This window comes from Sceloporus occidentalis, unplaced genomic scaffold, assembly GCF_023333645.1.
Source record: "Sceloporus occidentalis isolate IW3139 unplaced genomic scaffold, rSceOcc1.0.p SCAF_4, whole genome shotgun sequence".
Classification (NCBI taxonomy): domain Eukaryota; kingdom Metazoa; phylum Chordata; class Lepidosauria; order Squamata; family Phrynosomatidae; genus Sceloporus; species Sceloporus occidentalis.
In genome coordinates this window covers 128,186,731-128,214,599 of record NW_028316984.1, presented here as the reverse complement: position 1 = coordinate 128,214,599, position 27,869 = coordinate 128,186,731, and the positions used below count along the sequence as shown (strand labels likewise).

General features: G+C 40.1%; 1 protein-coding gene across 4 annotated transcripts in view; it reads left to right on the top strand.

Annotated features, from left to right (window-relative positions):
- LOC149314598 (leucine-rich repeat-containing protein 4C) overlaps positions 1-27,869 on the top strand; it is a 1,025,265-nt gene that overhangs the window by 357,584 nt on the left and 639,812 nt on the right. The window contains exon 1 of one of the 4 annotated variants that reach the window (XM_089521464.1): positions 7,083-7,099. The exons of the other annotated variants lie outside the window; for them this stretch is intronic. The gene's annotated coding sequence lies outside the window, so the exon portion shown is untranslated. Of the gene's footprint in view, positions 1-7,082; positions 7,100-27,869 lie in introns of those variants that run through there. 4 annotated transcript variants of the gene reach the window in all.

Here is a 27,869-nt window from a genome sequence, read left to right as displayed (position 1 = left end):
TGGCTCACATCTTACTTGTCAGATCGATCTTTTTCAGTGGTCTCGGGTGGTCAGACCTCATCTTCTGTCCCCTTATCTGTTGGAGTTCCTCAGGGCTCTGTTTTGGGTCCCCTTCTGTTCTCTTTATACACACTCTCCCTTGGCAAATTTATCAGTTTTTTGGTTTCTCCTACCATCTGTACGCCGATGATACCCAGCTGTACCTTTCCACCCCTAATCTTTCGCCAGAGCTAGAGCAGCAAGTGTCATCCTGTTTAACAGCTGTCTCCCACTGGATGCACCATCGGCGTCTGAAGCTCAATATGTCCAAGACCGAGCTTCTTGTTTTCCCTCCTAAGCCCACCCTTCACTACTCCTTTTCTATTTCCATCAATAACATCTCGACCCAGCCGGTCCAGGAAGCCCGCAGTCTTGGTTTCATCTTTGACTCCTCTTTGTCATTTATCCCTCAGATCCAGACTACAGCCAAAGTCTGCAGATTTTTTCTCTACAATATCGCCAAAATCCGTCCATATCTCTCAGCTTCTACCGCAAAGACACTGGTCCATGCCCTGGTGGTCTTACAACTAGACTACTGTAACCTCCTCTTGGCAGGGCTTCCCCTCTCTCATCTCCACCCATTAATTTCTGTTCAGCATTCAGCTGCATGCATTATTTCACTCGCTTGCCGTTATGATCATGTCTCCCCTCTGTTGTCCTCCCTCACTGGCTCCCTTTTCCTTTCTGCATCAGGTACAAACTTTTGCTACTCACCTTCAAAGCCCTGCATGGGCTGGCCCCTCTTTATTTAACCGATCTTCTCTCTCCCTACATCCCTACTCGCACTCTCCGCTCTGGTAGCCAAAGTCTCCTCTTTCAACCCAGGATCTCCTCTGCCCCATCGCGGATCCGTCCCTTCTCTCTTGCTGCCCTTCATTCCTGGAACCTTCTTCCTCTGCATGCACGGCTCATCACTTCCCTAACCAGCTTTAAGGCTGAGCTGAAAACCATATTGTTTAGGGAAGCATTCTCAGGGAATTTGTGATTGTCATCTGGCTGTCTGACAATATTTGATGTGATGTGATTTGTTTGATATTTGATGTTTTTAATTTGTTTCTTTTCTTTTCTATATGGTAATTTTATCTATTCCTCTTTTAATTGTTATTATTTTAGAATGTACGCCTTGGGCAGGCTTTTATATTCTCTTTAATTTTACCGACGTTGTACAGTGCTGTGTATAATTACAGTGCTTTAGAAATAAAGTTTAATAATAATAATAATAATAATAATAATAAGTTCTGGATGAGGTTACACAACTTCTGAAGGAATAGGTATATATCTTGCAACCATTCATTGATTTTTCAGAGTAACTTGAGTTCCAGGTAGACTGTGGAATACCAGCTACTATATCTGCATCTGGCTCACTCTATTCCAGGAGTGGAAAACTGCTGGAGGTTTTGGGAGGGGTAGATTTCTGGAAATACCCAGAGTGTCAAAATCCCCCCTCCAAATAAAGCTGAAAGAAATCAGAAGTCCACTTCTGTTTTTGAATACACACACACACAATCACACATTAAGTACTGGAAGGAGATCTTGCAACCTATTTAAAGGGTAAATTTCTATGGGGGGGGGGGCAGAAAAAATATTCTAGAGAATTTGCATGAATCAGAGACTTAAAAACAAGATTTGGAGCACATGAGTCCCTAGAGCATATCTTTGCCCACCAGAGTCAGTCTGCACTGACAGTCAGCTGTTCTCCTGGATCTCTGGCAGATGTTTGCCTCACCACCTGCTGTCTGATCCTCTTTTAAGTTTCAGGGGCTAAAATTGAGACTTTTCTGCATGCAAAGTCTGGAACCTACTCCTTGATTGATTATACACCCAGTTAGTTACTCAAAGTGCATCCTTTAAAGGAGAAGCAGTTTCACTTCATAAAAAAACATGATTTTTACTACAAGATATCATTGCAAATTTGTTTTGTACTGATGCTATTGTCTTGCAGCTTTCAGTGCTAAGAAAATAGGTTCAGCAGGCCACAAAGAAAGAAAGCATAATATGAGCTACACTAACTTTATTACCATAGTAACAAGATCACCCTTCAACTTTCCCTTTCCAACAACTTATCCCTCCCCACTCTTTCCCACCACTTTGTTGTTGTTGCTATACAGTGGATGCATGTGTGAGAGCTTCTTTGAAAAGAAAGATCAGTGTGAAAGAAATACAAGAAAGCAGAGGAAAATAGTAGCTATAAATACATTTCTTCATTGATACAATATTTGTTTAAGATAACAATATATGGTACCTTCTAAAAGCTTCAAATGTGTATTTTTACTCTTTCCTGCAAATGACTTCCAAAGACCAAAAATCATAAGGAGATAAACATGAAACCCAGCACAGCTAGATCAGTGTTAATGAGTGTCAGTTTCTGATCAGAGTCTTGTTTCATTGCTTGCCAAGATACGTCAGTTGTCATGGTGATTTGATGCTTCTCTTTATTTCAACAGTTGCCTTTAAATTCAGAAGTATGTTGCTTGATCTGGCTTTGTAACACCTATTTTCCTACTGCTATGGAAAATAAGCCCATGGATGAGTGCCACAGGTTTTGTAAAGATTGAGTGAAGAGGCTGAACATTTTTCTCATATGATAGTGAGTTTTTCATGAAGTAAAACAAAAAGTATACGAATGTGTGTGTGTGCCTGCAAGTCACCTGTCAACTTATGGTGACCCCATTAATTTCAAAGGGCTTTCTTAAGCAAGATATATTCAGGTGGTTTTACCAGTTACTTCCTTTGAAATATAGCTTACAGTGCTTGGTATCCATTCGTGATCTCCCATCCAGTACTAGCTTGAGATGCTGCTGCTTAGCTTCCAAGATCAGATGGCATCTGGTTCCTTAGTTCAGGATACTTATTTATAAACCTCTTTCTAGTTTCTGCCTATCCTAAGGAGAAGGCTAATGGAGAAAGGTGTGAAACGTACCTTTGGTGACATCGACACAAACTCTCCTTGAAGTTGCCTTAAAAGTTTCAGTCATGTTAACAAGATACTAGTGATAGCTTCCAGTCCAGCTCCTTTCCTTCAGAATACTAGTGTTCCACATTGGGGCTTAAAAGCATTTTCTTGTCCTCTCCAGAATGAGATTAATGAGCACTAGGTTAGCTTGACCTCCTCCAGAAACCATTTAATCTGATGTGGTTTAGGATCCTTTTAAATTCTGTGGCATTCTGGTGTTTGTAATTTGATGAAATACTAGAGCTCTCTGGCTGAGAATTCTAAATACCCCTCTCTAAAAAGCAAATCCCAGGATTTCACAGGAAGGAACCATGGCAATTAAAGTGGAACAATAAGGTGCAGTGGCAAAGGGCTCTTGATCTAAGTCTATTTGTGACTAAACAGAATTAGGATGATACACTCCAGAATTTGGTTTTGGCTGAACTACATTCACAAAGGAGATAACTGATAAGCCCATGTTCAAACAAAAGCAAAGCAGGGTGTATAAAAAAGAAAGTATGATAATTTATTTGCTTAATGTCCAATTCTTTGGGGAGTATCTTCCACAACTCCAGATATTTATGTTTGAAGGATGTATGTATACCTTGACATGTTGAACAATGTGTTTTATATGTTTAAAGAGAACTTAGCTGACTTCATGTTTTTCAGTTTAATGTATGTAATGGAATTTTATTTGCAATTTACAGTGTAGCCCCTGAAAAAAAAGGACAATTTTGATTAAAGCCAAAACACATTTGGGTTTTTCAAGAAATAAGAAAATAAAGAGGTGACTTTCTATCAACATGTTGAATTTGTCTCCTATTTTGTTTTTGTTGAACTATATGAACAAGAACATATCAGACAACGTATGATAAAATGATATCCAATAATAAAAAAGACAGCAGAACGAAGGGAAGTTGGGGTATTCTATATGGGGTCCATATTAACAGGGGCCAAGTGAATCAAGTGAGTTTTTAAAGCTGTCAAGATTGGTGATGTTCTGGATCTCTTCCGACAAGCCATTCCATAGTTTGGGAGTGGAAGATGAGAAGGCCTCCTGGGTAACCGCAGGCAATCTGGTCTTATTGGCTGCAGAAAGTTCTTCCCAGAGGACCTAAGCGCATGACATGGATTATACGGAAGAAGGCAATCCCACAAGTATGTTGGACCCAAGCCATGAAGGGCTTTATAAGTTATTACCAACACCTTGTATTGTGCCCAGAAACCAATAGGCAGCCAGTTAAGAAATTTCAATATAGGTTTTATGTGGTCACCTCTAGCTGTCCCAGTGAACAGCCTGGCTGCCATATTTTGAACGAATTGAAGTTTCCAGACTAGGTACAAGGGTAGCAACATGTAGAGCATGTTGCAGAAGTCAATTTGTGAGGTTACCAGCACATGTAATACCTTTCAGTGCCCCTAATTCCAGGAAGGGACACAGCTGGCATATCAGCTGAAGCTGATAACAAGCACTCCCGACCATCGCATTTACCTGATTTGACATCAGGAACAATGAATCTAGGAGCACTCCCAAGCTGCGAACACAATTCTTTAAAGGAAGTGTGACCCCGTCCAGGACCAGTTGACTTATTCTTATACCTAGGTTAGGGGTCCCAACAGCGAGTACCTCAGTCTTGTCTGCATTCAGTCTGTTTTTCCTCATCCAGTCCCTTACCACTTCAAGGCATTCATTAAGAGGAGAGATGTCATCCTTGGTCAGAATTGTCATCCAAGGTGTGGAAAAATATATCTGGGTGTCATCAGCATACTGATAAAACCCTGCCCCACGTCTCCAGATGATCTCTTCCAGCGGCTTCATATATATATATTTATGGTCTCTAATACATATATCCAAGAACAGGTACTAGCTGAAGCTTCCAAACACTTTTCAAGGGCAGATACATGTAGATTTTATTGCAGCAGTCCAATCAGTAGGCAACTACTGCAAGAACTACTGTGACCAGATTCACCCCCTCCCCCCCCCCCCTTTCCAGGAAAGTATGCAGCTAGGAGACCAGCCCAAGGCCACTTGAATTTCCAGTAGCAGCTCTGGATTCAAGAACATTTTGAAGCTATGAATCTTATCTTTCAAAGGGAATGTAACCCCATAAAGAAAAGGCTGTGACCTCAAGCTCAGATAAGCCATCTAGTCACCAATAGCACTTTTAATTTGGGGTTAAACAGACAAGCAAAATAAAGTTGCTTCCAGCAGCTTTGAAAGCAGGGAGTTTGGATGACATACCATGTGAATACAGGTTGAAAGCTAAATGAAGCCATGCTCTGGGGCTAAAAGCGAGAGCAAAAAGCGAGAGCTGGGATACTCTAACTCACCGTACAAAATGTGCATCTTTGTACTTGCATATAAATTGCCTGACACCTGTGCAAGACTGCAGCAAAGGAAAAATGTGATGGCTAATAATGTAATGGATGTAATTACAACATACATAAACCTTATCGTCCAACAAGGGGCCATGGAATGATGGTGGGTCAAGGGAGTATGTATGTGGGCCCTTTATGAATGTGTTTTGCCACTGGGAACTCTGACTCATTAATGCATTATACAGGCTGTGCATCGCACATGGGTCTATGTGACTGATCATATGGGTGTGTTTCTAATGGACTGGATCTGAATGAGAAGAGGGCAATAACTGGAGATTGCTGGTAGTGTGATTGTGCCAGGGTGCACAACATGGTGGACAGGTGGCAAAATTAAAAAAAAAATCACACTGCACAGCTGAATGTAATGCTGTATGGACAGTCCAAGGTGGTATGGGCAGTGTGGATGCCAGGGTTTTGAACCAGTTTTAGATAACATGGGATGGAGCCACTCTTTCCAGCCCTTTGTTTAGACTGAGCCTTCATTTGCCTTTGTGAGCAATGTTTTATAAATTGTGGGGTGTCAATGGTATCATGTTGCCATCACCCAGCCACACTATACAGAATCCTTAGTAATTTGTTTTGCATTAATGTTACTCATAAATCTTAATTCCTGTATAACAATGAAGGTAATGGTAATAGTTGTGACATAAATAACTAGCAAAATTAAAATTATACCTTTAAATTACAATATCGTATGCACATACTAAATGTATTTACATGGAAATAGTTTCAACTGGTTAAAGTGGAAATTTGGTAAGATATTATGTTTTCAAAGAAAATGAAAGAAGAATATTTTTTCAAAAATTCCTTTTTTTCAAAATATTTTTTCCAAAAATAATTAAAAGAAAAAAAAAACAGTTGATGCCTCTTCTTTCTTCCACTGAACCTCACCCCACTCGCACCATCTTTTCTGCTGAGCTCTAGCATTTTAAAGGGATGCAGGAGAATACCTCAGCCTGTTTCTGTCAAAAGATAAATGTTTGGAGAACAGTGTTGTCACTTTCCCTTAGAGTGTCATCCGGTGCAGTCTGCACCCCCGGCAAAATCTAATGACATCCCTGGTGGGTGTTAGAGTGATAAGTGCAGCCCTTCAAAGTCCCCAATGCACCCATACCAACCTAGGACAGATGTCCATCTCTGCATTAGAAGATTTAAAGTGCAAGGCAAACAGAACCAAGATTTTTGATGTTCTGAGATTTTAAGGGGAGGCCCTATGGGGATGTAGGGAAAGGATTTCTCTAAAGTAACTTCTCCAGGATGTGGAACTTTTACCAAGGAAATTTAAGCTGGATCTCTTCCTATTCTCTTTCTTCCAGCAGGAAAATGTGTTTTTAAGATAGGTCTTTGGCAACCAATCTCATTGCATTACAGTGTGTGTATGTGTGTTTTAAAGTGTGTGTATGCACTGTCCCCTTTTTCTTTGTATGTTTTAAGATTGTATTTTAAACTGTTTATGCTTTTATTCATGTTATGTCTGTACTGAATTCATTTTACTTCATTATAAGTGGTCATGGGATATGAGTTGAATATGTAAATAAATACATAAATAAATAGATTGAAGCAGTGGGTGAGCCTATCCTTGATTGTGCTTGAAAATATTTGAACAGTAGTTCTCATTTGTTATCTTATTTTTGAAATGTAATTTTATTGTCCTTATATTTCAACAGTGTAAATCACTGCAGGAGCTACATGTAATTGATTACTTCCAAGCATTATTTCCATCTTACTCTGAGGTGAAGTACAATTAAGGTAATCATAATAAGATGATTTCCTGCTTGGCATTGCTGATCTATAGATGCCTTCTCCTCCACTTAAACCTCATTTACTGTATGCCAACTTTGTATTGATAGATGTCAGAAATAGGTTTCTTCTTAGGCTGGGAGATTTGGAACATGTACCAGTTCTGCACATGTTCTTTCTTGGCCTCCCACTCCCCAACTGCTATAACATTTGAGAAAAAGGGAGAAGAATGGGACACATTCACACACAAATGTTCATGATGATTGACAAGTGTGAAAATAGAGTGTTTGGCAAAATGAGGGCAAATGGGTGTTGTTGTACTGATCTATAATGTCTGCTCTATTTGGCCTCAGATACTCACAGCATTCAATATGAATGCAGATATAAATATTTGGGGATGGTTTTTGTAGGGAAGTGATTCTTTGCTGATTTTCTTTTCAAAGTATGTAAATGAGTAATTTTAGCAATATTATTCTTACTGTGAGAAGAATTTTCAATTCCAGCCTTCTTCTGTACAAAATTCATATGCAGGATTTTTATGCAGAAAACATCACTTTATGCACAAAAAAACCCCTCTTCCCTGAGTAGAAAATTCTACTTTCTGCACAAATATACTGCATGCATTTCTTTCAGAGAACATGTTCCAAATTGTAAAGATTCTCAGAAGTCCAAAATTGTTTTCATTGGGACTTCTTGACATTTGAGAAATATGCTTTTCAACTTTCCTTCCTTGGTTTTAGAGATAGGTCATAGATTTACAGACTTACAGAATCATTAAGTTGGATGAAGCCACATGGGCTGTTGAGGCCAACCCCTATACAGTGCAGGATCTCTAGCTAAAGTACCCCCAACAGATAGCTGTTGAAACTCTTTCTGAAGACATCCAGAGAAAGAGGACCCACCACTTATTTAGGCAATTGGTTACATTGTCGAACCATTCCTTCTGACATTCAATTGAAATTTTCCAACCTGTAACCAATAGGCATGATCCTACCCTCTGAGAAAAGCTTGTCTCCTCATCCCTATGACAGCTCTTGAAGTATCTAAAGAATGCAATTGTACCATTCTCCAGTCTTCTCTCCAACAAACCAAACATGCCCATCCCTTCAACCTATTCTTAGATCTTTTGTTCTCTAAACCTTTTATCATCCTTGTCCCCCTTCTCTGAACCTGCTCAAACATGTCTATATCATTCATAAAATAAGCCAGAACTGAATGCAGATCTTCAGATCAAGCCTAACCAGTGTAGCATATAATGGGACTACAGTATTACTTCCCTTGACCAGTAAATTATGCTTCTATTAGTGCAGGCTAAAATAGTATTTGCCTTCTTTGCTTCAGCATAACACTGCTGACTCATGTTCAATTGCATCATTATCATTATTATTACTATTAAAAGAAAGATAAATGGAAGTGCCATGTTGAGATTCACAACTGCTTGCTGTCATAGTCAACCTTTAGCAACAAGTCATGTTTGTTTTGGAGGTTATGATGGAATTGTGGTTTGGTAACTGTGGACCACTCCTAATAATGTCCAGAAACGGCAAATGATGGTTATTTCTTCTTCTCTATCATCTAACATCTCTGCAACTGACAAGTTTGATTTTTGAAGATTGACTGAACAGTATTGGTTTATTTACTTATTAAAGTATTTATTTTCTACCCTTTCATAATGAGACCTTAGAGTGGCCTCCAAGGTTATTTGCCTTTATTTTATCAATCACCCTGACCTCTCTTCCTCTTTCTTTTCTCTCTCTTTCTGCTTACCTACAGAAAGAGAAAAGATGTGATTGTGTGCACAAATTGTAGAATACATAATGGCAAAAATATTTGCAGCTTTGCCCTTTCTATGCCATACTGTCACAGTCGAGCCTGGACAATTGGCTTAGGGTGGTGTTTAAATAAGTTGTCATCTGGCAGATAGTGGGTGGAGATTATGAATATGGTGAGCACCTAGGTCACCATTTTGGTGATGGGGAGGTCTCTGGAACTACCTATTTTGGTTTTGCTTATGGGGAGGTAGAGAAAGGGGCTTTTCTTGAGGCTGGCCTGAAGCATAAACCCTCTCTTTAAGCCCTGGAGATGGGGAGAGGGATTTTCTAGCTGGCTGTCCTGATGTGGGCTGGCCAGGGAGTAACCCAGCTTTTGGGTTCTCCTTGGGACTCAAGGTGTTCTTGCCCTGGGGAAGCAGCAGTGGAGGTCTGGAGTCCTGCTGCAGCTACTCCCATACTAGGCTACTCCCCCTTTAGTTACAGTTCTCCTAAGAAAACAGAAATTTAAACAACAATAGGTTACTTAAAATGTCCCTTGTTTCAAACCCATTATCTGTGCCTGGTTTCTTTATTCGCTGGTTATTCAGCAATATATAATGGACAAAAATGTTTGCAGCCTTGCAGCCTCTCACTGGCCCTGAGAATCCTCAACAAACTGCATCTGGACATGTCAGCAAAGAGATTTTATTCAGGTCTTCAGCAAAAAGTTCTCATGGGGAGTGAGGAGAAGGAAACAACCCTCCTTCCTAGCCAAACCTAAATATTCACAGAACTGACCTCTCCAGACCTGCACTCCTGTGAACAACCCACCAACTCCCCTTGCTTCCTCATAAAACAGTGATGGGAAATCCATAGCTTCCTCCAATCCATTTCTGCAACCCAAACAAAGCTCCTCATTAGCCCCTCCAGATGACCAGATTTTTTAATTAATTAATTAATTAATTAATTAAATATTTTATTCCCAGGCACAATTTCCCTCCAGCTCCCCTCCCCCACCCCCACCCCCACCTAAATAAACCCACCTGAGGAATGTTTGGGAACTTCTGGTTTTGATTTTTTTTAAGCCTTTTGCCATTTTCAGTCTGGGTCTGGTTCATAGAAAGCTCTGGAGGAAAACAATGGGCTTCCAACCCTGCCAATATTGCCCACAAGGCATTAATGGGTAGAGATGGCAAAAGCAGCATTGATGCATGTGAGAAAGGAAAATAAATACTTTGCCCCCCTTCTTTCTCTCTGTCATTCAACATCCCAGCATGTTCTCTCTGTGTTTTTTACATCTATTTAATACTGAATGCTGATGATATTTTCTAAAAGGCTGTGCTTGGGTGCTTTAAACTTCCCTTTTCATAACGTTGGCTTTTAGAAACCTTCACACATTCATTTTTAAACTTTATTTTGGAGAACTTCAATGGCATTTATAATTTCTAGATGTCACTAAGTGCCTTCAGGTCATTTCCAAGTTATGGCAACCTCAAGGTGAACCTATAATGGGGTTTTCCGGGGCTGTGGATGTGTGACTCACCCTAGTGGGTTTCCATGGCCAAGGGGCGAATCAAATCCTGATCTCCAGAGTTATAGTCAGGTGCTAAAACCACTATACTACCTGGCTTTCAGTTTCTTTAGGCTCACACAATTCTCATCTAGAAGCCAGCAAACATGCTGGCTAGGATCTTACATAGTCATGATATCATGGCTATGATCAGCCTTCCAATCTGGCCCCTGAACCCATCTTAAAATCCAACCATCCACAGAAAGGGACATAGTTTTGTGACATGACATCCTTCAGTGACACACTGAGTGGTGATACACTAAGGAACTGTGAGATGCCCCAGCAGTGGGTCTTGCTTCTGATGTAGTACTGCCACTCATTGGCAGGAGATGGCCGGATGCATCCTCCTTCCATTGTCCACTCATCAGGGCCACACAACCCTATCCCCCAGTGTAACTGGGTACATGTTAAGGTGGGCTTTAAAGGCATTGGTGATCATGGCAATGGTACCAGGACCGTAAATGGGAATGGGAAACTGTTCCACGGCCATAAACACAAAACATCCTGGCTAACTAACAGGATGCCAGCTGCTATATTTAAAAGATTTTACCTGATTCAAAGAAACAGATAAATTTTCAAAAGTAAACACTCTTTTCTGTTTAATCTTCATTTACTTCTGGTTGTTACTCTTGTTGTTCATCATCTTTTCATTTCACATCTTGCAGTTTCATTGGCTGTAACACCAAAGCCCTTGTGGAAAATAATCTGCATTTGACATCTACAACCATCTTTATCTGGACTCTTAGCAGAAATGTTGCTAGTTAATAATCAGTGCAATATTTCAGAAGCGATTGGATGAAATTCATGAAAGACATGAAAGTGCATTTTCTTTCAACTTTAAACTTGGTAGGATTGATGTACATGTATTTTCTAGTTAAATTTATTCCAGCTAATAGCTCAACTTTAAACACTGTATCTACTGTATATTAAGGGTATGGTATAACCATACATTTTCTTTCAGTGGTTCATAATCAGAATTCTCCCTTGTGTCTTGATATCCCCCCTCCTCATCCCTACTTTGGGAACTTCTATTGCTTACAGTGGAAATGAAGTCTGCAATCTCATGGGGAAAGTGTAGCATTTACTCCATGTCTTCAGAATATGAGTCAATTTCACCTCTCATATTAAAGTGTATAAATGAAAAGCATGATTAAAACTCATACATTAGGAAAAAATATGCATTGAAATATAATCTTCTCCTGCTGATGCATGAAAATATACCAAATTGACTATGCAGCTTTTTAACACTCATACAGGCTGTGACTGTTGAGAAACGAAGAAGAGAGAAAAACCTCATTATTGGCATATGCAAGGCCTCGGTCTCAATGCATAAAGACTAGATTCTGAGCCTGAGACTCTTGAAACAGTCTCGGCAATCATGAACTTGTTGTCAAGGTTTAGAGATAGAAAAACTATCAGTTTCTCTTTCTCCCACCTTTTAAGATTTTTCATTCTCATTTATGAAAAAAAATGCAAATAAAAAACTTATCAAAAGTGAAAAAACTTCTGCATTGACCAAATTGAATAGCTAGAAATATTTGCAGTATGGAGAATACTATGGCGAATTACAGACTGCCCAAAACGGGCTGCATCCGGGAAACGCAGCGGCCAAACCGTGTGGTTCCCGGGTGCAGCCAGAAAGAAATGCCAAAATGGCGCTTCTTTCTGGGCCCCAGAAGTGGCGCTGCAAGGCGCTTGTCATGCATTCACAGCGTCACTTCCACCGCATGACGTCTGGATGCTATGTGTCCGCAACATCAAAATGGCGGCCCCTGTGTGGACGGGCGCTGCCATTTTGTACAGACTCAGTCCGTACTAGGGTTGAGGGGCATCAGGAAGTGATGCCCCTTCTCAACCCTAATATGCCCCTTCCTAATCCTAGCACACCCCTTTGGCGCATCTGTAACGCGCCTATGTCATTTCCTCTTGACAGAGAGATATTAAAAATGTGGAGGTGCTCATAAAAAGAAACAATAATCCCAATATAGAGCCAACATGGGTAAATATACTGGACTTCAGGCCCAATGTTTTATGAAGTGAATACTCAAAGCCCCTAGGCAGGTTGGGAAAACCAGACAGATTCATTTTTTATGTCATGCTTATAGAAATATTTCTGATTGTTGAATCAAAACCAGATGTGGACTTCTTAGGATTTCTAAGACTGATCATGAGAATTGTATTTGAGATGAGACTAGCCAAAACTTCATACCCATCAAAATCAACAACTTGAATTAGACTTAGAAGCTAGGGAAGATAATATGCAGCCAATAAGAAGTCAATATGGCTACCTATAGAAGACTGTTCTGTTTTATTTTTTAATCACTTGCATTTGTAAACTCCTGTAGAAATGCAGAATTCAGAATGTCACATTAAAGCAGGTTTAATAAATACAATAGACAAGCAGTTCTTTTGAGATTAACCATTACAAATGAATAATAGTACTGAAATGAAGGGTAATCTAGTGGTACATATTACTGTAAATTATAATCAGAGAAGTAATAAAGACAGAAGTGTATTTTCTTAAAGATAATAAATCCTTATTCTTATGCTCATACTGTCAGAAGTGTATGGCAGCAAGACCATGTCTTCAATGGAGTCAAACTATGGTTTGATGTCACATGTAATCAGCACTTCCAGTTCCCTTGCCTCTAACTAAGACACAGTGACAGTTTCCTTGGAAGCCATGATTTGTGGTCAGACTGAAAGTCAGCCAGTCACATTGTTATGGGAATGAGTGAGAGTGGGTTTTTTCCCCCCCATAAGAGTTTACTAATTTCTCCATATCAGGGAAAAACAGAACATTATATATAAAGGAGAATCTTAACATGGAAGAAACCCAAGGCTTTGAATGATTGGCTCTTTAAAAAATCTGACTTTCAATCACTGTGTAGTCAACCCTGTTAGCATTGTATTAGGCTTGTCGCTCTCTGCCAAAGGTACTCAACTTTCACATCTCTATGGCAGGAATGAACAATATTATTTTTGTTACACAGAGAACAGCAGTATCTATTGAATCCTGCTTGCAATGATGACTGAGAATTTTGCAGTAGCTTTGCTTGATAAGAAATTAACCAGCTGTCTCCCACTGGATGCACCATCGGCGTCTGAAGCTCAATATGTCCAAGAATGAGCTTCTTCTTTTCCCTCCTAAGCCCACCCTTCACTATTCCTTTTCTATTTCCATCAATAACATCTTGATCCAGCCGGTCCAGGAAGCCCGCAGTCTTGGTTTCATCTTTGACTCCTCTTTGTCATTTATCCCTCAGATTCAGACTACAGCCAAAGTCTGCAGATTTTTTCTCTACAATATCGCCAAAATCCGTCCATATCTCTCAGCTTCTACCACAAAAACACTGGTCCATGCCCTAGTGGTCTCACGACTAGACTACTGTAACCTCCTCCTGGCGGGGCTTCCTCTCTCTCACCTCCACCCATTAATTTCTGTTCAGCATTCAGCTGCACGCATTATTACACTCGCTCGCCGTTATGATCATGTCTCCCCTCTGTTGTCTTCCCTTCACTGGCTCCCTCTTCCTTTCCACATCAGGTACAAACTTTTGCTACTCACTTTTAAAGCCCTGCATGGGCTGGCCCCTCTTTATTTAACTGATCTTCTCTCTCCCTACATCCCTACTCGCACTCTCCGCTCTGGTAGCCAAAGTCTCCTCTCTCAACCCAGGATTTTCTCTGCTCCATCCCGGATCCGTCCCTTCTCTCTTGCTGCCCTTCATTCCTGGAACCTTCTTCCTCTGCATGCACGGCTCATCACTTCCCTAACCAGCTTTAAGGCTGAGCTGAAAACCATATTGTTTAGGGAAGCATTCTCAGGGAATTTGTGATTGTCATCTCGCTGTCTGATAATGTTTGATGTGATGTGATTTGCTTTTACAGTGGACCCTTGTTATACGCTGGGGTTTGGTTCCAAGATCTCCCGTGTATAACAAAATCCGTGTATGCTCAAGTCCCATTACATATAATGACAAAGCAAGATGGTGTCCCTTATAAAAATGGAAAATCAAGGTAAATTTATACTTTTTTTGGAACATTTTCAAACTGTGTATGCTTAAATCCGTGTATAAAAAAATCCGTGTATAAGAAGGGCTGACTGTATATTTGATGTTTTTAATTTGTCTTTTCTTTTCTACATGGTAATTTTATCTACTCCTTTTTTTAATTGTTATTATCTTAGAGTGTACGCCTTGGGCAGGCTTTTATATACTCCTTAATTTTACCGACTTTGTACAGCGCTGTGTATAATTACAGTGCTCTAGAAATAAAGTTTAATAATAATAATAATAATAACCAAATGTGTAAATTTCTTCATTTTAATGGAAAGGACTATCCAAATATGTTCAAAATATGGAGAAAGAGAAACTGGCAGCTATCTCTAATAGTTGCAAATATTTTTCTGATATAATATTATTTATTTTCTTAAAACATTTTTACACCCTGCCTCCATTTACATCCATTTCTACCAAACATAAATCAGACAGATGTGCCTACAATGCATTTATATTTGGGTAGGATGGGGCAAAATTTTTAAAAATGCAAAACAAATACAAAGTGTAACAATAAACTTCAAGCGATACACAATAAAAATAAAATAAGATAAAATAGATTAATATAAAAATACACTTTCCTGTGTATTTGACATTATTTGTTCAAAATTTTAAAGGATTTCAAAGCCCAGTAATCTGTGATGGTCACATATACTTTGTGTTGTTTCACAATAACATGTGGCCAGACTTCCTCAACACTCTCTTGAATAGGAATGTAAATCTTCATATTTGCCTTCCCACCAGCAAAAATAAATATGTTACACACACACACACACACACATCAGTACAAAACTGTGCAATTTTAAAAGACTATTCACAGTTTGGGACTTATTCTGAACAAAAAGAAAGAAGCCCTTCCTCCCTTTTCTTAGAAAAGGGGTGTTCCCTCCCTAGGAGACAGAATTCCAAAATACTATTTCCTCATGAAAGAGATTCATACAGTTTGACCCCAAAGGATTGAAAGAAAAGCCATATGGGGCTGGGTTTCTTCAAAGTTTGATGGGGGGAAAAATCAAAGTAAATTTATAAGTTCCAGAACAGGAAAAAAATATCTAACGCTCATGAAATTTCTCACATGGGACCATATATTCCAAAATTGCTAGAGAGTTTCATTTAGAATGAAATCCCAAAGCAATTTTTCATATTCCAAGGGATGTAACTATTGCTTTTGTTTAGTAACTATGGCGCGTTACAGACTGCCCCTTTGGGGCAGCCTGTAGGCGCACCTTTCTCCGCCGGATCGGGGCCTCAGCGGCCAGAGCAGCAGCCGCTGAAGCCCCGATCCGCCGCTTTCCGGGCTGTGGGGAAGCGGCAAAAGGCCCCTTCCCCGCAGCCTGGAAAGGTGTGTCCTTGGGGCTTCAAGCCCCAAGGACACCCCGCGGCAGCAGGGAGAAGGAGAAAGGGGCCACTTGGCCCCTTCTCCTTTGGTCTGCTGGGCGCAGCCGTCTAAAGGCTGCGCCCAGCAGACCAAACCAGGAAGAAGCTCCGAAACAGAGCTCCTTCCGGGGTTGCGGAAAGGGCGCCCTAGGCACCCTGCTGCGACCCCAATACGTCACAACCGCGCTGCCTCGTTTGGAGGCGGCGCGGCCGTGACGTATCGATGATGGCGGCCGTGTGGAACGGCCACCGCCATTTTGTGTGTGCACAGCACGCACTAGGGGTAGGGCGGTGCAAAAGCACCGCCCCGCCTTAACCCTAGTACGCGCTCCCCGCGTACTTTTAAGCCCGTGTGGAACGGGCCATTGTTTTAAAAGAAATGTAGCAAAATTTGTGGGATCTCTAGGTCTGCTGTAACTTAGAGCATTATGTGGAAGAGGAACAACTACAACTTTTTAAAAAGAAGCTGCTTTCTCTTTTCTGCTCAAAATAGTATTCAGTTAATTAACAGTAAGCCAAGCAGTGACTGAGCATCCTTTCAAATCAGAGGGAAGAAAAGCCACTCAATGACACAGCTGTCATTCCTCGCTTGAATTAAAGCTCTTGCTGTTTGCTCAAGAGTGACTGTGCTGGTGTGAATCACAGACACAGTGTGTTGTCATCTAATGCTGCTGCCACTTTCTTTTGAAACTGGCATTACATTGTCCTTGACCAAGAATATTTCTCTCACTGAAATACTCTTTGCTCATGGTAGATATTTTCTTTTCTTTTTTCCCCTTCTTTTCTTTTTTACAATATTTTTATTTGTTTTGTTACAGTAACATTTTGTATACACAATTATTATGCTTAACTATATGATAACATAAATAATCTTATTTACAATACACTTTTTGTTTCCTTTTCCTTCTTGTTCTTCCATCTTCATAAAATCATAGAATCATAGAATCATTGAGTTGGAGGAGACCACAAGGGCCAGTCCAACCTCCTGCCATGCAGGAACTCTCAATCAAAGCATCCTCGACAGATGGACATTCAGCCTCTGCTTAAAGACCTCCAAGGCGGGAGACTCCACCACTCTCCGAGGGAGTGTGTTTCACTGTCGAACAGCCCTTACTATCAGGAAGTTCTAATGTTAAAGTGGAATCTCTTTTCTTGTAGCTTGCATCCGTTGTTCTGGGTCCTAGGCTCTGGAGCAGCAGAAAACAAGCTTGCTCCATCTTCAATATGACATCCCTTCAAATATTTAAACAAGGCTATCATATCACTCTCTTCTCCAGGCTAAACATACCCAGCTCCCTCAGTCTCATAAGGCAAGGTTTCTAGACCCTTTACCATTTTGGTCGCCTCCCTTTGGACATGCTCCAGTTTGTCAACATCCTTTTTGAATTGTAGTGCACAGAACTGGACACAGCATTCCATGTGGGGTCCAACCAAGGCAGACTAGAGTGGACTATTACTTCCCTTGATCTAGACACTATATGTCTATTGATGTCAGCCAGGTGTCCCCCATCCTATATGTATGCATATTATTTTTTCTACCTAAGTACAGTACTTTACATTTCTCTGTGTTGAAATTTGTTACAATTGGCCCAGCTTTCTAATCTATTAAAGTCAGTTTGAATTTTTATCCTATCCTCCAGGGCATTAGCTATTCCTTCTAATTTGGTATCATCTGAAAATTTGATAAGCATGCCCCCTATTCTTTCATCTAAGTCATTGATAGAGATGTTGAATAGCACTGGGCACCCCACTAGTCACTTCTCTCCAGGATGAAGAGGAGCCATTGCTGAGTACCCTTTGGGTTTGGCCAGTCAACCAGTTACAAATCTATGTAACAATTGCCTTGTCTAGGTCACATTTTACTAGCTTGTTTGCAAGAATGTCATGGGGGACCTTGTCAAAGGCATTACTAAAATCAGGATATGCAGTATCCACAGTGTTCCCATCATCTACCAAACTGGTAATTTTATCCAAAAAAGGGATCAGATTAGTCTGGCATGACTTGTTTTTCAGAAACCCATGTCGACCTTTTGTGATTATGGCATTCCCTTTTGCTCTAGAATCTTTCCTGGTGTTGATGTCAGACTAACTGGACGATAATTGTTGTGATCCTCTTTTTTTTTTTTTCCTTTTTGAAGATGAAGATAACGTTTGTCCTCCTCCAGTCTGCTGGGACTTCTCCTGTTCTCCAGGAGTTTTCAAAGATTATTGCCAATGGCTCTAAGGTTATATTTGCCAGTTCCTTTAATGCCCTTGGGTGTAGATCATCTGGTCCTGTAGATTTAAATTCATTTAGATAAACCAGGTATTCCTGTAGTACCTATCTACTTATTCTGTGCTGGATTTCTCCTATTGTGTCATATGCTCCATTTTCCTCAGGTTGAACACCCTTTTCTTTTTGTGAAAAGACAGAGGCAAAGAAGGTGTTGAGTAATTCTGTCTTTTCTCTGTCCCCTGTTAGCATTTTGCCATCTTCTCCACGCAGTGGCCCTACCATTTACTTCTTCTTTGTGCTGTGAACATACGCCCAAAAGCCTTTTTTATTGTTCTTAACCTCTCTAGCAAGCCTGAGCTCATTCTGTGCTTTAGCTTTTCTGACTTTATCCCTACATATGCTCACTATTTGTTTGAATTCTTCTTTGGTGATTTCCCTCTTTTTCTATTTCTTATACATGCCCTGTCTAAATATTAGCTCCATTGAAAGTTCTTTAGTCATCTATCCTGGTTTTTTGAGACATGTCCCATTTTTCCTCCTCATTAGAATAGTTTGAAATTGTGCCTTCAATATCTCCCTTTTGAGAAACTCCCATCCATCCTGAACTTCTCTTTTAGTATTTCTGACACCAAGATCACCCCCACTATTTCCCTAAGTTTACTGAAATCAGCTGCCCTAAAGTCTAGAATGTGTTTCTGACTACGCCTGGCTTCTCCTTTCCACTGTATAACAAACTCCAGGAGAACATGATCACGCCCACCTAAAGATCCCAACAGTTGCACCCCATAACCAGGTCATCCCTGTTGGTTAGGATCAGATCTAAAATAACTGATCCCCTTGTTGCCTCTTTCACTTTTTGTACAATGAAACTGTCTTCCAGGCAAGTAAGGAACTTGCTAGACCTTAATGTTTTGGCTGAGTTTGATTTCCAACAAATATCAGGATACTTGAAATCTCCTATTACTACTACATCTACCCTTTCTGACTGTGTGGTCATCTGTTCTAGAAAGACATCATCCAATTCCTTTGTCTGATTTGGCAGTCTGTAATAGACTCCCACCATAACATCCTTGTTGTTTCCCTCCCCTTTAATTTTTATCCAGATGCTCTCCACCTGACTTACAGAATATAAGTCCTGGATCTCTTCACAGGTGTAAAGATCCCTGACATATAATGCTATTCCTCCTCCTTTTTTTGTTTGGTATATTTCTCTTTAAAAGTTATAAACCTCTATTATTACACTCCAATCATGAGACGCATCCCACCAGGTTTCAATAATGCCTATAAAGCTTTGTTTTGCTAGGAGTTCAAGTTCAGCCTGTTTATTTACCATGCTCTGTGCATTAGTGTAGAGACATCTAAGATCGAAGGTCCTCCCCACTTGCTGCCTATATAAGGTTTTATGCTTCTCACTGTTGGATCCTTGCACTATTTAGCTAGTTGCCTCTATAACAGTTTGACTATTACCTCCTTGATGAACTCCTGCCTTCCAAAATATTGTCCCCCTCCCCCATATAATTCAGTTTAAAGCCCTCCTAATCAAATTTTTGAGACTATTGGCCAAAATGTTTCTGCCAACTGGCGTGAGGTGAAAACCATCCCTTGCCAGTAGTCCCCCTTCATGGAACTGCAGCCCATGATCCAAGAATCCAAATTGTTCTTGGCAGCACCATCTGCAGAACCAGTTGTTTACATCCGCTATTTTCCTCTCGCTTCCTGGACCTTGCCCTTCGAGTGGGAGAAGAGATGAGATGACAACCTGTGCACCCAGCTCTTTCAGCTTCCTACCCAGACCTTCATAATCCCTTCTGATATTCCAAAGGCTGTGCCTAGCAGTATTATTAGTTCCTACATGAACTAAAAGAAGGGTAACGGTCAGTAGGCTTGACACGTCTTGTCAGCCTTTCCATCACATCATGGATCTTTGCCCCAGGGATACAACACCCCTCCCAAGACATCTTGTCAGGTGCAAACACCACTGATTTTGTACCCTGCATATAATAATAATAATAATAATAATAATAATAATAATAATAATAAAGTCAGTATCTCTTGTTGTTGTGTGCCTCTAAGTCATTTCCGAATTATGGCAACCCTAATGTGAAACTATCATGGAATTTTCTTGGCAGGTTTTGTCAGAGGGGTATTTCCATTGCCATCCTCTGAAGCTGAGAATGTGTGACTTGGGTGTGTGTGTTGTGTGTCTTCACGTCATTCCTGGAAACCCTAAGGTGACCCTTGGTAAGCTTCATCAGAAGGGACTTTCCATTGCCATCCTCTGAGGCTGAGAGAGTGTGACTTGTGTGTGTGGTGCCTTCAAGTTGTTTATGACTCATGGCGACCCTAAGGGGAAACTATCATGGGGTTTTCTTGGGTAGTTTTGTCAGAGGGGGTTTGCCATTGTCTTCCTCTGAGGCTGAGATAGTGTGACTTGTGGGTGTGTGTTATGTGTCTTCAAGTCATTCCTGGTGACCCTAAGGTGATCCTATCATGGGGTTTTCTTGGCAAGCTTCATCAGAGGAGGATTTCCATTGCCATCCTCTGAGACTGAGAGAGCATAACTTGTATGTGTGGTGCCTTCAAATCACTTCTGACTTATGGCAACCATACGGTGAGACTATCATGGAATTTTCTTGGCATGTTTGTCAGAGGGAGATTTGCTATTGCAAGCTTGATGCTAAGAGAGTGTGCCTTAAGTTCCCCCCCAAAAGTCCCCACCCCCAGAAGTCTTCAGCCCCCAGAAATTCCCCCCCCCCCCCAGCACTGGTTGACACTCCGTGCAGAAATGCCACTGAGTTTGGACACCTGGTCTCTTAAATGTTCACCATCACTGCCCTAAAGACTTTCTAAGGAAGGAAGGAAAGAAGAGTTATGGCTAATAACAAAAATATTGTTCTGTACCCTGGTAATGGAAGAATTAATTGATGAAACAATCAGATAGTTTCAAAAGCATTTTCTTACAGGAGGGAAACAGGATTCAAGATTAGCTTAACATATTGGAGAGCTGGACCAAATCAGATTCAAATAGGCTAAAAATGTGATACATTTGGACAAGAAAACTTGCATGCACAAACAGAAGGTGTGAAGAAACATAGGCAGAATAGAATGTTCGAGGCAGCTAATAGGAATCAGGTTAGAAAAAGGTTGGGGGCTGCTCTCATGAGTGAGTATAAAACTGGGAGGAGTCAGTGATATTGGCAGACTGTTTTAGAATCCTGAGGAAATTGCAGCTAGAGAGGCTTGGGGAGAATATTAGAAACTGCCCAAGGAGCAGATATAAAAAGGGAGCTGAACTGAGAGAGCTGAGTTGTGTGTATTGGGAGTGTAACAAGTAACCTGTGAAGTTAGCAGCTAATGAAGCTGGGTGTAGCTTTGTGTGAACTATGGAGTTTAGCGCACAGCTAAAAACCCATCTTACATTTGTTGGTTTGAATCCTAATTTGGGCTGCATCTTGATGTCGCTGACCGGGTGTAGCCCGGATAACTTCTAGGTAGAAGCTGAACTCAGCTGGATGATTTGTAATGCTGGGAGCTTCCCAGTTTTGAAAAGAGTGCAGCTTCTACCCAGAAATTACCTGGGCTGCACCCGGCTGGTGGCATCGATGTCATTTGAGAATGATAATATCCAGACACAGCCCAAATTATGATTTAAACTGCTAAAGGTAAGCCAGGTTGCTTTAGCTGTGCACTAAACTCCTAAGTCAGTGAAGGAATGTAAATATAGTCAGTGAGGGAAAATAGTAAATTTGTATCTGCTGAAGTAATTTGTATACTGAAGTGATTTGTACACTGTAACAAGCTTGAAAACCATCTACTAAGAAAGATACAGTATAGTCTGCCCTTCCCATATGCATAGGATCTGTTCTGGACCCCCTGCATATGGGGAAAAGAGCGTATGTTCAAGCACCATAGGAAATAATGGGGCACGTGCTCGTGGTGGCTCATGGGGCACATGGCGCAAGTACCCACCCCATTATTTCTGCCTGGGCTTGCCTTCTGCATGAGCTCAAAGCCGCGGAAGGCTAACCCACCTATAAGGAGAGCCAACTGTAATAAGTTCTGAATGTAAATAAAGTTCTTTTCTTTGTGTTCAAGAAAGAGTTGCCTAGAGTAATTTTTTGTTAACAACAAACCTGCTACCAAAAGTAATAAGAACAATTATTAATAAAGATACAGTATATAGTTAGTGACATTGGGTGGAAAGCTGTCACATATAATTGCTGCCAAGCAGTTGGGTTTAAAAAAAAAAAAACATTGTGTTGATATCAGTGAGATCCAGCAATGTTATGGTGTCACAGAAATCTTGAGAGCAGTACATATGAAAAAGATCTCGATGGCTTGGTGGACAATAATGGGGTGAAAATGAAGTGGCTTCTAGCCACTTTGGAAGTGTGCTACAGTTGTTAGGACTGGAACAAAAAGGAAATGGGATAATCCGACTCCTGGCTGTGCCAGTCACTCCCTGTGTCCATTACCTGCCTTGGGAGTGGGCTATGTGGACAGTGGGGTTACAACCTGCTTCCGGACAGAGCAGACTCGGCCAGTTTTTCATATCCATCTGTTCCAGGCCCAGCTTATCGTGAAACAACAATGTAATGCACTAGTTTAAAAAAAGCCATTGCAATTCTACGTTGCATCCACAAAATCCTAATGTCCAAGAAACATAATAGTCCTACTTTTCTTATTTGGTCAGACATACCTGGAAGACTTTGTTCCATTCTGTTTAATGAAGATATTGACCAGCTGGGATATGTCCCAAGTGTTGGAACTGAACCATTGGATTCAAATTACGAGAATGGGGGTTCCAAGTTAGCTTTAAGAAGAATATCTTGACAGATATTCAACAGTGGAATAAAGTTCCTCGGAAAGTGGTGAATACTTCTCTTTTGGAGGTTTAAAAACAGAAACGGAGCGAGGTGGGGATGGGGCATAGGCCAAATACAGTCCACCCTTCTTATATACAGATTTTTTATACACAGATTCAAGCATCCACGATTTGGAAATGTTCAAAAGAAGTATAAATTTCAAATATCAAACATTGATTTTCCATTTTTTGTAAGGGACACTATTTTGCTATGTCATTATATTTAATGGGACTTGAGCATCCATTGATTTTGTTATCCATGGGGGATCATGGAACCAAACCCCTGCGTATAACAAGGGTCCACTGTATATTTTTTATTTGTCGATTCCTGAATTGGAATGGATTTGGACTAGAGTCTTCTTGGGGACTTTTCTAACTCTATGATTCTATAAAGAATGAAATATTCACCACCTGAACTGGGCTGTATCTATTCCTGTGCATGTTGAAGTTTCTAGTTTCACTAAAAAAAAAGAGAAAGAAACCAAAACATCACGGTCAGAGCTAATCCTGACTCATTAAATAATTATTCTAGAAGGCAAATGTATAGCCAGATAGTGAAAGAAAATGGAGAAAATTAAAAATGAGAGATGACAGGAACTGTTTCCAATTCCTAGTATTAATGTGTCTTTCTGTGATATTGTTGCTAGTGTATAATTCATATATAATTACATGATATGAGACCTCTCTCTTGCAACGTTTAACATTGCTGATTTAAATTGCACTGTGGCTTAGACTTTAATCTATCTGGAGAAGAACTTCCAGAGTCATAATGCTTTCTTCTTATTAATGCAAGGGTTACAAACCTGACTGCCTTTCTCTCATATTTAGTAATGTTCAGATTCACCACTACTCCTGTATACATGTTTGAGATTAAAATCAATTTCTATAATTTCTTGACAGATACTCTTCTTCTTTATTGTTATTTTCTTTCATTTTACTCTGAAAAATCAATTGTTACAGATTAAGTGTACAGATAGTGATATTCTCTTCTTCTTCTTCTTCTTCTTCTTCTTCTTCTTCTTCTTCTTCTTCTTCTTCTAAATAGCACTCAGAGCTTTTATATCCATTCATTCTTTTTAACCCTTACATTTGTAACTAGATTGTAACAGAAATTTTTGATGCTACCTATTTTCTGTATTGTCAGATAAGAACTATAACTTTGCGCTCAGCAAATTCAGCATTCCTGAGGGATGGGGAGGAGGACTAGATTGATGGGGTGGTTATTGCTGTCATAATGGAATATTGCAATCAGGACTGCCTGAAGAATACATTTGCATTTGTATTGCTAATCCATGAAGAGACCCCCCCCCCTTTTCCCCCTTCCATTGTTTTTCAGTTTAAGCACTCAGTTTCAAGGCAACCAAACGTCTGTTCATCTCATGACACAAAAAAGACAATACTAGGGGCTCTTTCACCCTACACAGTTATAGCACTGTGATTCCACTTTAACTGCTATGATTGCATCCTATGGAATCATGACATCTGTAGCTCAGTAAGGCACTGGAACTCTCTTGCAGACATTCTAAATAACCCTCCCCCCGCCCAAGAAAAACCCCAGTTAGATTCCATATGATGTAATCATAGCATTTAAGGAGGAATCATAGTGCTGTAAATATGCAGTGTGAAAGGGGCCTAAGCAAAAGACTCTTCTGTGTGGATTAAAATCAGGAAGCACGACTAAGTCCTGAAATTAAGGAATATATATATAATATATATATATGGTATGAGGAACTATCTGCATCACATTGCAGCTGTAACAATCTACTTTTTTCACTTATACAGATGTAAAATAGAATCTTTAAACTGGAAGGAACCAAGCCAAATATATACCCCTGATATATATATATATATATATATATATATATATATATATAAAACTTTATTTTATTTTATTTCTTTTCTTTTTTATTTGGTGAACTGATATCCATTCACTCTTTCACTGCCTCTCCTGATGGTCTCTTGGAATAATTCGACCTGTGTCGATCCTTAGTTACAAAATTTGTAACTAAGTACATTGCACTGGGAATATTGTATTGTGACTTGATGTTTATGTGTAATTTTAGCAGAAAGAGGGAGGGTTAAGGGAATTAGGGAAATTTTATTATTGTCTGTATATCTGTTTTATTGGAGTGCTGTTATCCACCTAGATCCCAGAAGGGAGAGGTGGGAGATTTTATATATATATATATATATATATATATGGCTGTTTTTATGACCTGGAAGAAATGAAGCCTGCATGCATGGAGAGAAAAGGTGAGGAAGTTTTAATTCCATAAAAAGAATGCTCACTGTCTGGTAGTATAATTTTAAAATGCTGGTCTGGTTTCTCATAGTCTCTCATAATAATTAACCTCAAATGACTAACTAGTGATGGATGAATCTCCCAAACTCAGTGTCACTCCATTTCTCATTTTTAAGCTACTGTGTTCATTTTTTTTTTCAATTTCTGTATCAGTTTCATGTTTAAAAAGTGTCAGTGGAAATGTACATATGTATCTTAATCTGTACCTCTCAAAATGTACTCATTTGCATGCACTATTTTCCAAACAGATTCATGTTCCAGTTTATTTTTTCCTAAACGAAAAGATTTTTCTGGGCACTTCTGAGTAATATACCCACTTTGTGTGCATCTTTGCTGGTGCCAGCATTTATAAATGTATTTTTAAAATTTGGAAATTGCATTGGAAAAAGTTGAAAAAAGTTTTAAGACATGTTATATATATTCTATTATAATCCAACCATAAATCAACAAGCTACTTGAAGGCACATGTTAGGAGACCCCAAGTCAAAATTATCATAGGGTTTACTTGGCAAAATTTGTTCAGAGGAGATTTGTCTTTGGCCCTATTCCCACTGGGCAAAAAAGCGTCTTATATTGCTGTGATTCTGACTCAGATTTTTTTTCCGAGACATATTCGAATCTGCTCCCTCGTTCCCATTATGAAAGGGGGCAAACGGACTTGGTTTTTTTGACCTGTGTTCTCATTCCCATTGAAATTTTCTCGGTTTTAATTTGAAGCAGACATTTTTGCTCCCCGTTCCCATTGCCTTTCTGGAACCTCTTTTTTAAGAAGCAGCTGTCAATCAAGCGCCTATGTGCTTGATGTCACAGCCAATCAAGCACTTAGGCATTTTTCCCCTCTGGGAAAGAGAGAAGGAGCCTCTATTCCCCCAGGTCCCTTTGCCTCCCAGGCTCTCCTGTGTCTTCCCAGACTCCTTCTGGGAAAGGGAAAAGGGAGTCTCCATCCCCCCAAGTCCATTTGCCTCCTCCATTGCTCCCTGGGCTGTTTGGGGGGTGATTGAGCAGGCATGTAAAAAAGAAAAAGAAAAAATAATAGTTAAAAATGATGTTCAGTGAGTCTCCTCACACATCAATGAATGTGGAGCAGGGGGGAGGTTGCAGGGGGGCGTAATGTGTTTACCGTCAATGTAGCAATTTGCTATGTTTGGACACTCGACAGAGCACCTAAGCAATCGAAAGCTTAATTTAAAAAAAAAATTGTCTACACATGCAATCACCTTACCCTGCTTCCCACTCCACCGGTGCCAGTAATGCAGGAAAGAGAACAAGCGGTTGACATTCCCAGGCCAGCTCCTTGAGCACTGCTCCTCCCATCCCCAAGTTCCTGAATCAGACACCCTTGTCATTCCCATTCATTTGCCCCAAATAGGACTCAGGAGGTGCAGGAAAAACCTCTAAAAATGTGCACCCCTTTTAAACCAGTTTATCCACCACTGATTCAGGTTTTCCAAGGAAAAATTGAATACATGGGGATCAGATCCAAATTCCAATGGGAACAAAATCGGCGCAATGAGGATCTAATGTGCTCTCAAATGGGAATGATGCACCCATAGTTCGATTCTTGATCTGCGTTATAAGCCAGTGGGAATGGGGCCCTAGTCTTCCTCTGAGACTGAGATAATGTGACTTGCCAGAGGTCACCCAGTGGTATTCTGTGGCTGAGTGAGGGTTTAAACCCTGGTCTCCAGAGTAGTAGTCCAGTACTCAACCCACTAAATCACACTGACTCTCTGAAAGCACATACACAAACATAATCCAATTGCAGTATACACTCAGTTTCAGGAACTATAAAGTTCTTCAGTTTGCACCCATTGCTTTAGCCAACACTATCTGCTTTGAAGGCTGCTGGCTGTTTTCCACATAGACATATAAATTGCTGATATTCTGCTCAATCCCAGAGGCTTAATGCCACTATTTAAAAATTACATTGTGGATGGGGAGCTCTGTAAATTTTAAAGATCCATTGAATATGCACTAAAAATTGCATACATGAAGAAATGTGCATAGCATAGGAATTCCAATGTTGAAAGAAAAATCAAATACATTTGATAGAAAACAAGGATGTCATAGAAATTCAGGTGATATTTGGAGAAACAGTGAAACTGAAATTAAGGAATGTTCACATCACTATTCAATATTCAAAGTCAGAGTCATCTATGTCATTGTATTTTCAGTTTCTGCACATGGCTGTAAAAGTTTGACAATGAAAAACGTGATAGGAAGAAAAGCAACTCTGCAGGGGCCAAGAGCAAATCAAGCCTGAACTCTTACTAGAAGTTAAGATAACTAAAGTGAGGCTGTTATACTTTGGATATATCATGAGATATATGCTGGGAAATGATGTTAATGCTCACTAAAGTGAGAGGAAGTAGGAAGGCTACTCTATATGTGGATTGATTCAATTTAAGAAGCCAAGGTCCTGAATTTGCAAGACCTGAGCAGGAGAGTTTATTACCATTGTTCATGGATGTCTTTCATTTATAGGATTACTGTAAGTCAAAGCCAATTTGACATCAAATAACAATAAAAACAATAGTCTTTCATGACTTTACTGCAATCAAGTGACACACACACATACAGGGATAAGACATCCATATGTGGGATCAGTTTTGTATCCAAGCATGTTTAGCATTTAAATAATT